Source organism: Watersipora subatra, chromosome 6 (genome assembly GCF_963576615.1).
Source record: "Watersipora subatra chromosome 6, tzWatSuba1.1, whole genome shotgun sequence".
NCBI lineage: Eukaryota > Metazoa > Bryozoa > Gymnolaemata > Cheilostomatida > Watersiporidae > Watersipora > Watersipora subatra.
In genome coordinates, this window is record NC_088713.1 from 4,534,220 (window position 1) to 4,550,443 (window position 16,224).

General features: G+C 36.5%; 1 protein-coding gene across 2 annotated transcripts in view; it reads left to right on the plus strand.

Moving 5' to 3' along the window:
* The first annotated feature begins 14,401 nt into the window (after nucleotides 1-14,401).
* Nucleotides 14,402-16,224, plus strand: part of LOC137398559 (kyphoscoliosis peptidase-like) — a 60,847-nt gene continuing 59,024 nt past the window's right edge. For both annotated transcript variants that reach the window (XM_068084687.1, XM_068084688.1), the window contains exon 1: nucleotides 14,402-14,499. The gene's annotated coding sequence lies outside the window, so the exon portion shown is untranslated. The remainder of the gene's footprint in view (nucleotides 14,500-16,224) is intronic.

Consider the following 16,224-nt stretch of genomic DNA (forward strand, 5'->3'; position numbering starts at 1 on the left):
AAAAATAAATTATACTTAATTCTACTAACTATAATTATATAAAAATAAAATAGACTTTTTTATTACCTTATTTATTAAATAATTTTTCATTGTAATCATAGCTAAACAGGTTATATTTAGCCATTACTTGCTAATTATTTTACATTTAAACACATTTACAGTTTTATTTTTTTTCCTAATTTATTTCAACAAAACACTCCTTTCATGATATGAAATTTAAAAGTTGTAGTTTGAAAAAGCTTGCAAACCTTTAGAGTTGTTTTCTTTTTCCTCTTAATTCATTTAAACTGCTTAAAAATATTTTCTCATGATATGAAGTTTAAAATTTAGAATAGTAAATGTTATATAAAAATAAATTTTCTGTCCAAATACTTTTTTATTACTCGGGCAACACCGGTTAGTACAGCTCATAGTTGATGGCAGTTGATTAGCTTTCCATCACACCAATGTAATACAACCCCAGTATGACTATATATGTTATCTATGAGTAACTGCTTGCATTACCTTCACTTTCACTCACTATCTATTCAGTGCCTTGGCAAGTCATGTAGGTATCAGGGATTGCGTGTATGTCACAATTTCCATTTTCATAATTCATTTCCATATTATTTCCATTTCCATAAAAGTTCCATAATTCATTTCCATATTAATTCCATTTCCATATTATTTCCATTTCCATATTATTTCCATTTCCATAATTCATTTCCATATTAATTCCATTTCCCTACTTCATTTCCATAGTATTTCCATTTCCATATTATTTCCATTTCCATAAAAGTTCCATAATTCATTTCCATATTATTTCCATTTCCATAGCATTTCCATAATTCATTTCCATATTATTTCCATTTTCATACCATTTCCATACTTGTAAAATAAAATGTCCATATCCATTTCCCTAAAATTATGGAAATATTTATGTTTATGGAAATGAAAAAGTAAACATTTCCATAATATGTTTAGCAATCCCTGGTAGGTATTGAATTGCTTTAAATAATAAGCATATATTAGAGTAATAAACTATAATCATCTTTTCTTTAATATGAGCATTAATTACTATCTCAACTGGAAATTCATGATCCTTGTTTAACCCTTCTCATGGCTGATGTTATTATCTAGTCAATCACTACGACTGACTAGCACAAAAAAGAGGCGTGGCCTAAACGCTCCTTGTTGGCACCGGAAACACTCGTGTAGTTATCACTCTAGGGGGAGATAACTCTATGCTCGCGACTAACCCGTCACATGGCTAACCATCCCACAGCCATCCATTTGAACCTAGAAGCCCAAAATTCATTTCAAGGTGTGTTCTTGGTGAATGCTAAAATGACTTAGAATAAAAATACTGAGACCTGAACAGTGTAGGTGTTAGAGTAACTTGTCAATGTTTTTGGTTAGCCGTGTGACAGTTTTAAAGCTAGTAGTTGTAAACATGTAGTAAAGGCGGAGGTTTCACATTTTTTGTTTCATTGTTTCCCATTGTGTTCTACAGTGTAACAAGCAGAATGAAATGATATTCAGTAAATTGGCATTTTTAGTTCCCCCAATATTAGCAAATATAATATTACCACTAAAACGATGTTTGAGGGCGACTTGAGAACCCTTAATTTCAATTGTATGGTACAACTAAAACATATGACGCATAATGATGAGTTATGTGTTTTCTGAGCCCTAAGATTGTTGTAAACAAAACAAACAGTCTGTATGTGCAGAGAACATTTTGAAAATTCAGTCTGTTTGACTATTTATGAACAAGCCCATTTGCAGGTTAGTTGCTTATATGATCATTGGTTACTTGTGGCATTCATAATCGTCGGTCATTTACATTGCGCTAAGATAATGTCAAAAAAAGTGAATATGACTGCAGCATTTATTTAATAATGTAAATCTATTGATTGATGAGCTATGGAGGCTGACAGACTCACATTGATTTGAATCAGTAGAGTATTTCACAGATTCGGATTGCTGTTCCAGTTTGTGATTCAATTGAATGTGTGGTCATGAGATAAGTTCAGGATTTTTTGATATGATGATTCTTTATATGAAAGTCATTATTAGCGTGATTATCTTCTGTATCACTCAACATGAACCTTCATGTAGCTATGGACCCTCTTCCTATCTACCAAAGTATTATAACTTGTTATTGATAGTGGTACCAACTAGTAATCATACCATAGTATGATTATGGTATGATTAAAAGGCTCTTCTTTTTCTGTTTTTATATTGTGCGGGATGTGTATCACACTGCTAATAGCTGGTGTCAACTCAGTATCACTATCTGTGGACTTTCCACTATCATGTTCTAATCTAAATGGTATAAAAATGTATGGTCATCTTGATGTTCTTATTTCACACATTCTATAGAGCATCTACAGCATATGTTTGGAGGTATTGAGTGAGGGGGTGGGGTTGTGGAACGTTGAGTAAATATAGGAGATAGGTTGAAGAACATCATAGGCAAGCTGGTATCATTAAAGTAGCTGGTGCCAAGTGGGGATGACACCCAATTCCATTATCAGAAAAAATCATACCTGGCTGGCAAACACATGTAATCTAATTTAAACGCAGATAATATGGACTGACATGGATACTTACACCTCACTTTCTTCTTATCTAGCGTCTCATTCTTGAACTTTCCATAATCTTAGTCCAGAATTGATGGCCACCAGTCAGTCCCTTTAGTCTTGTACTAGTCATCAGCTTAGCATCCTCGGGTAAGCATGAATACTGCAGCCTTTTTTTAGCACGCTGTACCTATCGTTTTGCTGCAGCAGGATCGTCTGGATCATAGTCCACCATCAGAGGTGCTAAGTCTGAAAAAGAGGCAACAGCAGAAACTGGTTTTGCATTAACTCGACCCTGTTGCTTAGGCTGGGAAGTACAAGCAAGATCCTCAGGCATTACCTTTAGGCCAGACATTAGATGATCAACAGTAGAATATAATAATGCCATAGCATGTTTACATTTCCCTTTGTCGGCAGCACAAGTACAATCACTAACACCTGACTAACACACTACAGCCATTATTGCCTATTGCACCAAAAGTCAAAATTACGAACAAACTTACTACTAAAAATGTGCCCACTACTTTAGCAATCAACCCCACCACCAATATAACTAATTCCTCACTAATTCTTGAGCTGTCAATAGCTACTTCTCTCTCCATAATCACAGTTACCACTATCACATGAATCTACCAAATCTATGCATGAGCGGAAATCGCAACCAAAAGCTTACAACTAATCTATTATCCGCCTAAGAGCAGTTATCAAATGTTTCTGCAATATGTGACAGCGGGGTCATGAATCCATTAAAATAGCATTTGTCACTGTATGTAACACAAACTCATTTACTACAAGTCTATTTAATTACTTAACTTCTAATTCTCATTTACATACCTATGCATATTTTAAATAAACTTTAATGACCATATAAGCATGCTAACTGCTAAGTGTTTCACTACTAGTTAAAGCTGTATCATTACACAATGTAGTTTCCGTGACCTAGTACATTAGCAAGTGTCCATATACCCAGTGTCAAGGTAGACTCATGATTGCAAGTCGGATGTGTGTTTAGGCTGGTAAATGTCTGAGTTAGAAGTGTAGTCAATTTTTTGATTTCACTGGTTACAAGTATTGTCACTTGAGAATGCTCATCGCGTTTACTGAAACATATTGCGATATGACTGTTTTATGTAGCAACGGGGGTCTGCACTTCTTGGATCGTTGATCATGCTTAACGAACTCAACTCCTACAGGTGCTCCTGCAGTACCCATGGCATGTATGTATGGTGAACCGTATGTATGTATGTTACTGTATGCCCAGTCCGGCAACGCATAGGAGCCTGAGCTTGGCCCACAGCCAACAGTGCAAAGAATGCCAGCCAGAAAATCATTGCCCATGACATCCCCATTCCACTGCGTGTTCTCCTATTTACACTTAGTGGTCTAGAAGGATGATAATAATTGCTGTTCGCATCATTTGCTTGTCTACTCAAGTGATTCAAATTATTAGTCACTTTGCTTACACTCGCTTTGCCATCGCTTGCTCATTGTTAATTGTTTCATCCAATGAAACAAAATAGTATGTCTGTTTTTGGTTTCCCTGACAACACGCAACAGGTGAAACCACTTCAATACTGCTAGCCAGCTCAACCTTCTCAAAGGTAATGCTAACTTTGCTTACTTCCGCACTTACCTTAGAACTCCTGACTACCTCAATATTGACAGCTGGCACAACAGTGGCCACCTCAAAAGGTACTGTTTCTGCTAGTTTTGTTGTAGCCTTCTCAACAAGCATGGCTTTCACTAGCTACGTTGTCAAATACTACTGTATTGTTGTTTTTCCCTAGGCAAGGTGTTACTCCTGCTATAGCCGATTGTTTCTCAGTAGCTGCTGTAGGCACTGCTGCCGAAGCATTGCTACCGGTGCCCGGTACTCACTGTGCTGTTGGCAAGCGTGAGACCTTTGACTGGCTAACCGGTTCCTAAACCAGCATGGCATCTCATGTTGCTCATTGGTCACTCTACGCTGACCTCCATTTCTGCCACTGTAATAGTTTGTTCTATACGCAGGCTGTTGATAAGCCGAAAACCTACCTTTATCAGCTAAAACGAGTCAAATGTTTTTTGGAATTGCATACTAAACATTTCCTTTTAGGCCTATTAAACCTTTTGTTTTGACTAGGGTTTAGTGGAGTGCTTTGAAAATTTGCTGCAATATCAGAAAGTGTTTTATCTGCCAAGAGTGCAGTTTCTACTCCAAAGGCCGCACGCAAAATTTCAGACAAGTTCTTAGGAGTTCCAATAATTTTCTCTTTGATATCTAGGCGTAAACCCAATCGGAAGTGCAATAAAACGTAGGGGCTGTCTTCCCTAGCACTACCACTAGCGACTATTTTACGGAGTCTTTCATAGTACTCCCACACCGTTTCATTTCCGCCCTGTCTTACTGCAGAAACTTCCATTGCTACTTGCTGTTCACCTTTTACAGCTTCCAATTTGCTTTTCATTGATGCTTTTATTTTGTTATAGCTTTCATAGTTTCCTTCTAATAATCTACTTCAAATAAATTGTATCCAAATCTTTTAAGTATATTTGCAAGATTAACGAATATGATGCTTTTGGTACCTTATGTAAAAGGCAACAGGTCTAAAATTGCATGGCTAAACTATCCAATTCATCGTCCAAGCTTTTGGCTGAAAATTTTAAACCAAGCTTCACCCATTTTTTTGCAGTATTTAGCATTACATTTACTGCTTTCTAATTCAAAACTTACTTCTGAATCGCGATCATTTTTTTCATGGTTTGTGGTTGCACCTGCCAACTGTGATACTCTCTGTGTTAGAAGCTTCATTATCTCCTCAATTCTGTCTGCTTTGCCGGTGGCTTCCTTCAAGGCTGTCTGTTGCTCATCAAGCGCCTCACTGACTTCCACAAATCTTTCATTAATTTGCTCTCTCAGATCTGGGTCTGCCACTGACGAGCCCAGAGCCTGCTCCGCCGGCTCATCTCCTCTTAGAAGATTGCTCTCATGATCTTCGGCATCCTCTCGTTGCCTCGTCAAACTAAAACCTCTGACATCAATGTAACAGCATGGTCCCCGTGGACTTGCTGTTCTTAGGGGGCTTATCAATATAAGCCAATGAAAGGTGACAGTTTCTTATTAATTTTATTCAGCAGCTTCTTAATGAGCTTCCAGGCTAAGCAACTCTTTCAGTTAAAATCACACTTCAAAGAACCTTCAAGAACCCTTATTATAAAAACAACGCTCGCTTATACTGCCCTCTGGTGGTAACATTAGTTATCAGACAAAATTTTGGTATTTTTGCTAGCCGCTCTAGAGCTGTCAACCAATTGAGGCAATTTTAACAACAGCTATGTATTACAAGACAAAGAATGTTCATGTTAGTTTTTAAGTATCAAAGTGAAGCATAATCCTCAATTATCTAATTAGACTAGTTATGCAAGCAGAATGTTGGGTAAGATGGTCAAGTATTTGCTGAAATAATTAGTTAGCAACACTTACAGAGTTATGAATGCAGTTATGCAATGAATCAAGCTATGGTTTCTGCTGGTAAAACTAGTTAAGGAGTGTGAACAAGTTATTATTATTTTTAAAAAACAAATAATGTTAATATGTTAATACATTTTATGGATAATGTAACATGTGATTGGAAAAAATAGTAGTAACCATTACCACAACGACTTGGTTTGCAAAGGCACGTTAGTCACGTGTAATGATATTTACAATTGAACATGGCATGGCACAATTGCTCATTGTCTATGAGGTCTTCAACCTCCTCTTCTAGCAGATTGTGCCAAAACAATTTTATGCGTTCTGGCATAAGAGGACAGCGGTTTCGCAAGATGCCAGCTTTCTTGCTGGCAGGTACTCCTCTTGGTCTAGCTTTTACCAGCTGCGGCTGGGCTGAATTGTATCTGGCTTTTAAGAAGTCAAATGGCAGATAGTGACCGACAAATTGTGTTTTGTAATATACAGGCCCGCTGCCACGCCTAAACTGCACTAGCCGTATCTTGGCCAGCAAGGGGCATCCTGGTTTAGCTAGCTTCTCCAGGACTTCAAAGAATTAACTAGTGGTCAGAGTGTTGAAATTCTTGAACATTTAATTGCCTACAGTCTTTACACTAGTGGCAAAGTCATTAAAATCTAACAGATTCATATGCTTCTTCATCGATCGTTCGACTGCTGCATGGAAGCTGTCAGCACTCATAAACGTGTGCCCTGCTTCCAGGTACTTCAATGTGATAGTCTTGGCACAGATCTTGCTACTGTTGATGATGCAGACTAAAGCGGGGTACAGCACATGGTTTTTATTTTGGCCGCCGCAGTGGTCCATATAGTATATAACTTCATCAAAGTCTCGATCAGTCTCTACAGCTTTTAGCAGCGCTGAAGCAATGTCTTCAGCTTTTCTGCCACTAATTCCTTCGTGCCTAATGATGGCCTCAATCTGGAATCTTTTGCAGTAGTTGCCTATCGAAGTGAATGTCTGGTAAAAGGAAACCAGACGACGAGTGAAGCATGCAGACTGCAGGCCAGGGAGACAAGGCATCATTATAACGTTCTGGAGGTCAAAACTCTGCACTACTCTCCCTGGTACGACTTCTTCCCCCTCGGTCTTGTACTGCACGCGAGATTCCTCTGCCGCCTTCAAATGTACCCTTAGCTTGTTACAGGCTTCACAGTCATCAGTGAAGTCTTTGTGCCCATGGTCTGTCTTTAGTGTCGTACAAACCTCGCATTCCTCTTGGCGAAGGAAATATTCATGCTCTGTACTCTTCGCATGTAAGTCGAGTCGTTGATCATCTTCGAGCGGGTGTCAACTAAGTCTGTGCATCTCAGCAATGCTTAGCTCATGTGGAATATACAGGCGCTTCGGTGTGCAGTAGAAGATGCTCGGGTTATAGCTCTTGATGTGTTCATCAATCAGCAAATGCAGATGGTTGGGGTCTGCTTTTCTTTTTCCTCTACAATCTGCAGCAGCAACAGCTACACAGGCCGGGCTCGCTGTTGCTGTCGCTACCACTGTCGCACCAACATGACAACCCAAAGTGAAAAATATCTTGTCTGCGTAAAAAATACCTTGCAGACAACATGACGTTTGCCAGCATCATCAGTCAAATGGTAGGTGTAATAAACCTACAATGAGAATACACAATTTACATGTACATGTCGAACATATTATATGCATTAAAATAAGTAGAAGCTTATGGATGTCATCAGAATACACATTGGTGTGTAGCATTACTGCAAGAGTTTGTTTGCTTAAGATTAACTTGAATTGTGTTACAAAAATACATTGTAGGCTAATCGATGAGCATCAACATTGTAAGTGCAAATATAATATTGTCAAGTTTTAGGATGTTATGTATTATACAACTAAAAAATAATGACTGCACAGTGTGTTCACTCATCGCAACTGCTTATCTGAAATCCATGTCCAGCTCATTCAGTTTTTCACAAGTGTACTGCAGGCCCTTACCATAGAGTAATGCGATCCCAAAAAAGTTATATGATATATGGCTATTGTCCTTGACCTTCCTTACTTGACTTTGTTGCCTACTATGTCACTAATATCTGTGTGGACATTTAGTTAGCATTTGCATGATGATTAATTCTTTCACTATGAATTAATTTTTTAACACATGATTGGGGCATGAATGCATATTTGATAGATTTTAATATTTTGCAAGGGTGCATATAAGTGGTCCTAACTTTTCAAATACATGGTATGTGAAAATACTTTTATACCAAATTAATCAGCATAAAAATCTACATCAGCTGATGCCATAAAAATGTCGTAAATGTCTTGCGGAATGAGCTCGAACACTTTTCTGATCATTTTCGCTACTTTCATGAGCATGTCGCAATCAGATGAGTTAGGCTATCAATATTATTAAAGCTTATGGCATTAATATTAATGCTAAAAATAAAATAATCACTCTCAGTAGTACTATTGTTCAATTAAAATCGTTCGGTAAAATCTATAATTAGTGAAGCCTCTATAGCTGTCTAGTCTACTTGGTTATCTCATTCGCTCCCATGTGGGTGCATTATAGAGATATCAACTCGTTCATCTTTTTTTAGTTAATTTTTATATTGTGGATGTTAAAAATTAGGATCATTGATCAAAGAACAAGATGAATACGGTAAAAGTCAATGTTTTTTCTTTTTATTTTTTTTATTTACAAATATTTGTTATTGTTATTATTGTTATGCTATTGATATCATGACTAGACCACCAAATTCTACAAGGCGACAAGAGAACCAACAAATAAATAGTAAATAGAATATTGTCATCAGTTTGACTCTGAGACTGTGCTTGCTGACAAGGCATTGGGCTCAGATCCAATCAATGCCAAAATATGATTAAAGTACCAATATTTGGCCGCATCACAAGATATTGCTTTTCTAATTACCCCTCTTCGAGTTCGAGTTTCCTCTTCGCTGTAATGCGTCTGACACTACTGGTCATTGCTAAAAATAAATTGCAACAAAAAATAACATTTTTGCAAAGCGAAACTACACTCAGGATAGGCTGTAAACATATTTTATATTCGCTTAACATGCAGAAAATTGTTTCCTTTCGTTTACAGATAAATTTAGACAAAATTTTAGTAGATTTTATCAAATTTTGCTATCGTTTGCGATTGTTTTTGGAGTTTGAGGTGATCTGACTGCCAGGATGTTTCAAAATTAAAATCGGCAAAACTTGATCGCGGCTCAGATCAAGCGAAAGTGCGATTATGGTGTCTATAGTTGTAAAGAGACCGTCGAAATAGAAATGCGTAAAGCTGTAATTTGAATGTAATAGCCTATACCAGCGGTGCTCAACCTTTTTAGACATGTGATCTACTTTTATATTTGCCTGCCTTCAAAGATCGACTAGTCTAGCGAAGCCCCGAAACAAAAAATTAAAAACAAACTTGAGCCTGTAGTGGTGAGCCTATCACCTTTATTAAGTTCCACATATATGCTTATATAATGTGCATTATATATGTGCATATAATATTCTCGTACCTTTTATGCATGGTTGTGAAATGCCTTTCGAGGTTACCCTTCTTAGGAAGCGAGATGATGGCTTGGCAGATGAGGCACATGCATTTAGAGTTGGAAATGACAAAGAAATAATCCTCTTCCCATTCCTTGTGGAAGTGATAGGTTTTTTGTCGTTTCAGATTTGTCTTAACACTCATTTATGGGTTTATGTTTTTATTCAAAAAGAAAAAAACGAGATCGACTGCTAGCAGAAAGCTGCATAACATTTTAACAAAAGTTATTTTGGGTGCATGAAGAACTATACACGGTTTTGTATTGAGTGCGGACCTATCGGCTTTTTCTGCGGTCCTGTGCTGGGAACTTATGAATGGCGTTCACGTGTATTTTTGTTGGTCTTGAAATACACAATCAAACACGACTATACATAAACAACGATAATAGGTAAATAATGTTATTATTAAAACTACTTTTTTAGTGCAGTAGTTTAGTAAAGTGCTGTGCAGCAATAGTAGTTGCTGCTAGTTAGTGAATAATTATTATTTTATGTTGTAATTATATGTTATCCTAAAATCATCCCGCGATCGACTGCCAAGCACTTGAAGATCGACTGGTAGATCGCGATCGACTGGTTGGGCACCCCTGGCCTATACAGTGCACCCTCGAGATACGATGTTGATCTGTTTCAAGGCTGGCATCGTATGGCGAAAAAATTGTATGACCGGGTATGGAAACCATTGTAATTATACAATGGAGAAAAATGGTAAAAATCGTCTAGAATTTTATAAAAATGCTGTACATATTGAAAATTAGTAACAAAATAGTATGTTAACTTTAGTAACTATAGTTACCTACAGTAGCTGCATTGTGTTAAGCGCACCTAGTGATTATAATCTGCAATACTATAAAATTGTAATCTGCGTACCAAATGCAGATCGTACGGTAAGGAGTTCTTACTTTCAAAAGATACGCATAACATAGACTTTGAATTCACTTCAAATTCACTTCAAATAAGTTTAGCTTGCCAAACTCACCCTTAAAACTAAGTTTTAGTATGTACATGTATTTTTAGCTATTTTAATGAATTTCAACTTTTTATCACGAAATTTTATCCTTCATAAGTTTCTATCTTCACTTTCATTATAAAATTTAGCGTGTCTGGTTGAAACCTTTTTCAACCAGAATTCAATAAGAAAGGCCGAGCGATGCAGTTATTGAAAGCGGCCTCTCACATACCTGACCATTTGATGGCTACCGAAAAGAAAAATGGAATTTTATTTACTATTATACAGGACGTACATACCTTTAGAGCAGGGGTGTCAAACTCATTTTCACCGAGGGCCACATCAGCGTAATGGCTGTCCTCAAAGGGCCAGATGTAACTTATAATTGTAATGAAATGTAATCGAATAATATAAAATAACTTAAACTAGTCTTTGATATTAAATAACTCTGACTTTGTTACTTAAAGTTGCAAACAGAACAGTTGCACAGCAAAACATGCAGAACACTTGTTTTCGAAAAAAAAATCAGAAAAGTTACACAATACCCATCAACATGGGCATACTTTCAGTAAAATCAAAAATTGTGAGCTGCTAAGAACATGAATTTGTTGGCATACACACATTAAATCTGCAAACACTAAATAATTGCAACAGCAGCAACACAAAATCAATATGTAAGCAGCAAAAAATCAAAAAATTATTTGCTATTTGCTGAAACAAAGTTAGACTTTCACCAAAGAAATTACAAAATATACAGTGTTTGACTAAAATTAGTAATTTATTACATACAATACAAAGTTATGAATATTATTTATACATGTACAGTTAGTCATGAACATGAAAATCACGAAACTATAATTTCGAATTTTTCCTCGCGAGTATTATCTTCATAGCAAATCTACATCCCAATATAACTCAGATAAACTGTCATTAACATGTTTCAAACAATGAAATTATGTTCAGTAACTCTGTTCTTGACTTTTCAGACTTCAGGGGCCGCTCTAAGAATGAATATGATCCTATCGAGATTGAATGATAACTTTTGTCTGACTACGGTTGACAGCCTAAAAAGTGCATTTTTATTCGAGTGTAACGATGCAAATTGACAAAATTAAAAGTTAGTAAAAACTTTAAAACATTAAAAATAATGTTTCAATTTGATTTATGCAGTCTTTCACTGTCTCACCTCTTCTGAATCTGCATATTTACTTCTGGAGTTGAAAAAAATTGATCGCGATCGATAAATTTTAAAGTGACAGCGATGATTTTCGGTTCAGTAGATGTCGCAATGGGCATAGTAATTTAGTTATAACTTTTGCCAGAGAAATCATTGAGGTATATATGTACGTTTGTTTGATTGACCAGAAATTTTTTTTTTCTGACTAATCAAAATTGTTCTTATGTAATGTAAAAATAACAACACAAGGAATAGACAAATTTCAGAGGCAAGATAACTCGCGTTGGTGTGCCTAGCAACGTTATAAATAAGGGAGAATGAGTCTCGGGCGAATGAGTAATGAAGCCCTCGCAGGCCACATAAAATGAGGTGGCGGGCCACATGTGGCCCGCGGGCCATGTGTTTGACACCTGTGCTTTAGAGTAACGTGACTTTTGCTGGTATATGTAGCGAATAAAACACAGAAGGGGCAAAAACATATCTCAATGCTAATTATGTTGCGGTACACTTGAAGATTAATGAAATAACGAAATGGAATTTTTAGCAGGCTAAAGAGAGTTGTCTAGTCCTGTCCAATTTTTCTTTTGGTTTACAAGAAAAATTGCTGGTACAATGCAGAAAACTGCTAGCTAGCTAACACTTGTAGAAGGATCAAGAGAAGGTGCTACAGTAGTTTTTATTGTATGAAATGTGCACAAGAATCAATGTAACCATACATACAGTTTGTACGTATTTATACCCTAGAGGACAGGGCTTGAACAAGTTTCTGAAAGTAATGTGAATGCGTCAACTATCTTGAGTAGCTACACGTAGTTGTATGAGTTACATACATACGATGAATTGTATTCACATAGAAGATAATAAGCCCATCTGCAAAGACCTGGTTGAACAAAAAAAGAAAACAAAATCAAAAGGAAACAAATAAAATATGAAAAACATGCCACACAAGAGATAAATAATATATATTATATATGCATTGTTTTAATGTACCAGTCCACATCAGTAAATCAAACACTTGAAATATTTCTGCCAATGTGAGATTTCCTGTATCTTCTACTTCCTCGCCCTTACTAAATGTTTGCTCCTTTTGAATGCTGATCGCATGCATGGCCTTTTAACTCCTTCGTTTCTTCAGCCGTAAGCTCATTCTTGTGCTTGCTTCAATGGAGTTCTTGTTTTAAGAATAATTGCAAATGCTGATTGGTTGCGATCATATTCCTTGACAATGTTAATAATACAGGTGCCTTTTTCTTATTTACGACATCCAACTTTGTTGACATAGAAATCATTTTTCCTTCGTTTTGTAACGTTTGTATCGGTAAGATTTCATAGCTAACAAATTAAATGTAGATACTTGTAGTTATATACGTATGCTGACTTAAAAGTTTATAGTAAAATATATTATACCGCTACAACTGAATATTTGCTCTCGCTTGTGTATTTTACACGAATTTTTCCATGCGGAATGCTGACATGAGAGAAGTTTTGTAAACTTTCTGAAAATGTTTTCGGCAAACTATATTTTGGTGTTTTTTTTTATTTCGACGTGCATTATGAGCACACCTACCGCCAAATTTTAACTCGGGCGAAACTTTTCTCAAAAGTTCACGAACCATTGGCAGTAAAGCTAATAAACGCAGACTGCGCAACGGTTAGTCATCTACCCCGTGAAATAAGTATAGTAAGCAGCTTTTTCATCATATCCGGAGGTACAATGACTGCAAGGGTGGTGGATGTTATTCCTAAAAGATCACCAATCATTCAGGGATGTCTTGAAATTGAAGTGACCGCAGCTGCTAATGAGGAGAATATATCTGTTTTAAAAAAGGAACAAGAACGCCTTTACGATCACAAACTTTTGGCCAACCAGCAGAACGTTGCAATAGTAAGCCACGAGGAGATTTCTGATAACTGACTTGCCAGCCACGTAGTAGTGAGAGAATTGCCTTTAACATCTACCCAAGACAGTGACAGCGATATAGAGCTGCTATTACCAAAATAACTAGTCAGAGAGCACCATTACACGCTAGTATTCACTTATCACTAAAACTTTTCTCAAAATCGTATGGTGAAATAAAATTCGTATAGCGAGGTGAAGATCTCACAATGTTTGACTTTGTAAGGTGAAAAAAAATCGTATATCAGGGTAATCGTATCTCGAGGGTGAACTATAGCATGGATGTCAACTAGTGATATCATTGCACACATGTCTTTTCTCTGAGCGTTGATAGAAAAATACCGATAGATAAAATTTGTTAAAATTGGGGGCAATTTTAATTTTAAGTCCAGATACAATAGTCTAATTGATAGACTTCTCACTGATCAGAAACGTTTAGTACAAAGCATACTAAAGCCGCACCACGTAACTCTTGAAAGCAGAGTTAACCAATGCTGCTCTCCACCACCAACTAATCTCAACGGAAGTCTCGCTATTTCATTGGCCAGAGAAAATATTTTGGGTAGTACCTAATGTAGCGTTCAGATGTGAATGAGAAAAAACTGTTTAGCTTGCCAGTTCATTTGCTTAGGAGTTGTTTTCCCATTTCATAATGCGTCAATTCTATTGTGGCTCATCTTCCTCTGAATCAATACAATAGAGGTTATTTACTCACTTTCATTGTGGGCTATTGATTAGATATGGATTGCATTGAGAAGAGCAGTTGTGCCATTGCTGTTTTATTGATTAATGAATTTGTTTACAGGTCGCAACAATTGACTGTCACTATGCTGAGGGGCACCTGCTTGTCTTGTCTCACTAATCATTCTTACGATTATCAAAGGCCTTGAACTTCTCATCAGGTATGCATGTAAGCTTTCATGTTACATCTGCCTTCTTTCTTTCGTTAGTAATTTGCCGTGTGTTTATCAGTATTATTCTCGGCTGTTGTTTATCCATTTGTCCGCTTTTTCTGTCGGAAAGCGCAAATAATAGATTTGCTCGATTATTCTGAAGCATCGGAACGTGTTGGTTCAAAGGTCAGTTTAATAAGCTGATTTTCATGGGTTCGAGCACCACATTGGGCGACATTTTTGTTGTCTCATTTATTGTGTGTAGAGAACTTTGTGATTGCATAAAAGTTGGTGCATTTTAAACAACTGCTGCTATTGTACTACAAAAATAAAATGCTTTGACATGCATACTGTGCATTTTCATTTTTGACAATCTAAGATTGATTTAAAAGCCATCTTTTATTAATGACCAATCTGCGGTTGAACCTCCTTTAAAGGTTGACTTGCAACAAAATTCACATTACAGTTGTTTGATATGAAAAGATTCACCATGTCTTACTCTGTTGTGTTGTAGGTGCAAAATATGTGCGAATGTGATTACAAGCTCTAAAAAGCTCAAAAACGAAAAGCCGCTGTAGATTGGAATCTCTTTATTTCTCTGACGTAGTCATAAAATTTGGTTATCGTCTTGTCACGTGATGTTCTACGGTGAATTGAAAGGGCAATAAAAAGCTCAATATAAAACTTATCGTAGCACTAGTTTATGACAAACACTTCGGGTGTTACCGAAGACCCCGTATCAAATATAGGTGCTCGCTACTTTACAGTTTTGTTTCGGTTTGGTCTAATCGGCAAGTCGTAATCTGATCATGTGACCCAATGCTTCGCAAATAATTTCTGCAGCATTTTTTGATTATCACAAATGACCAACAGGCTCGTCATAATTATCAGACAATGATATGCACTCCTTCGAGCTAAGATTAAAAAGTTTAACTAATTTTTACGGTAAGTTATAAGATATCAGTGCTAAAAGTGACAGCATTACAATGACGATAAAACAGACGCGTAAGAACAACAGACATGGTTTTATTGAATGCGTGAAGTATATTTGTGAACATATTTCGACGAATAAGGTTGAAGGAAAGTGTAAACAGAAACCATTTACCACAGCTACGTCACATTTGAGCCGTTTTGGAAAGAGAATCTAAACTACGGCGGTTTCGTATGGCTGCGATTAACTGTTCGTTTTTGAGCTTTTCAGAGCTTGTTTCCCACATTCCCACGTATTTTGCACCTACAACTCAACAGAGTAAGACATGGTGAATCTTTTCATACCAAATAACTGTTATGTGAATTTTGTTACAAGTCAACCTTTAATGAATCTCAAATGAAGCTGATTTCAAACTGAAGGAATTACAATGGAAATTTCAGTCTGTCGGATGGGACCGACCACTCATTTCAATGACTCAAGTATTATAAAAACTTTATTTTTCAATTACGTAGGCTTATGAATGGCACTACTGGTGGCCATCATTAAGCTTGTATATAATCATGTCTGGCAAGAAGTTTTTTGAAAAAATGTGAAACTTTATAAATGGGCTCACTGTTTGTTGTTCTAAACATTCTGTATCCTTCAGAGAATTTTGTACCTACATATATATTCTCTCTGATCATTATCTACGTCCTTCATGAAACGTTAGGGCCAAGAAACATCTTAGGGCCAAGAAACAACATCTTAGGATTTTAACATTAAAGAATTGTTTTAGCATTCCTGTTGTCAGAATGGATTGTCAA